The sequence below is a fragment of the Rhagoletis pomonella genome, unplaced genomic scaffold (assembly GCF_013731165.1).
Source record: "Rhagoletis pomonella isolate Grant_MI unplaced genomic scaffold, Rhpom_1.0 Rhpom_scaffold_00006, whole genome shotgun sequence".
Lineage (NCBI taxonomy): Eukaryota > Metazoa > Arthropoda > Insecta > Diptera > Tephritidae > Rhagoletis > Rhagoletis pomonella.
The window spans coordinates 40,471,801-40,472,974 of NW_023458560.1; the positions used below are offsets into that span (position 1 = coordinate 40,471,801).

At 31.6% G+C, this 1,174-nt stretch overlaps 1 non-coding gene across 1 annotated transcript; it reads right to left on the reverse strand.

Annotated features, from left to right (window-relative positions):
* Nucleotides 1–650: 650 nt before the first annotated feature.
* On the reverse strand, nucleotides 651–772 carry Trnay-gua. Its single transcript has 2 exons — nucleotides 736–772; nucleotides 651–686 (listed from the first exon to the last, which is right to left on the reverse strand). It is a non-coding gene; the product is annotated as a tRNA-Tyr (tRNA).
* Between the last annotated feature and the right edge of the window lie 402 nt (nucleotides 773–1,174).

The following is a 1,174-nucleotide window of genomic DNA, read 5'->3' on the forward strand; positions in this document are numbered from 1 at the left end:
CAAAAATTAAAAAAAAATTAAAACAAAATGTAAAAATCAACAAAATTAAATTAAAAAAAAAATCGAAATATCCTAAAAATTAAATAAAAAAAAAAAATATATTTGTTTCTTTTTAAAGCAATGACATAAAAATCAAAAGAAAGGTAAACTAAAATAAAATTAGTTAAAAAAGAAAAAAATTTTTAAATTCCTTAAAATTAACTGAAATACCGCTGCTCGAGGAGTCGAACTCGGCTCTCGCGAATGGCGATATCAATGTGACAAATTTTTTTAAAATACGTAAAGACGTTTTAGCGTGAAAGAGCAACAAACATACTCACACACTTACTTAGTCACAATTTTTCACATTTATAATATTAGTAAGTTTTGCAAAAGATATCATACTTTGAGAAAATCTTTCGAGGTCCTTCCATATACATCTTCATGTACCGTAACAGCATCATGATAAGTAAATTAAAATACCTCCACTAATTACATATAGCGGAGGGATCGCACTTTCAAATCAGCCTACTTTCGACTGTGTACGAAAATTGTTAAAAGGCAAAAAATTACACCTTACTAACTATGTACATATCTATGTATATGCATATATGATAGTGTGTTTTAACTTTTTACTCACATGTAAAAAAAAAAAAAAAATTTAACTGAATTCCTTCGAGCCGGATTTGAACCAGCGACCTATGGATTTCTGCTCGCACAGGCGCTTGCATCGCTTGCAGTCCCACTGATATTCAACTACAGTCCACCGCTCTACCAACTGAGCTATCGAAGGCAATGCATTTTAGTATACAAATGGTCAATACAATTTATTATTTCTCAGCTGAAGTGATTTTATATAATTGTCAGTCAGCAGACAAAAGTGATGGCGGTCAGTGATGGCAGGCAAATAGACACAGCTTTAAAAGAAAAAAAAAAAACAAAAAAAGAGCAAAGTGAGTCTTATCAGTTAAATGGTGGCATTGTGCGGCATCAGCTTTGTTAGCGCCACTACACAAACATATGTGTGCAAATACATACATATGTACATTAGACCGAACCGAAAAAATAGTTCGCCGTTCACCCCTGAGTGTAAAAAAAAATTTTGCAAGACAATTAAAAATTTTTGGTTATTTTGGCAAAACGTAGGGGTCGCTTTTTTAAATTTTTTTCATATTTTTCGCACTTACTGTCGGAT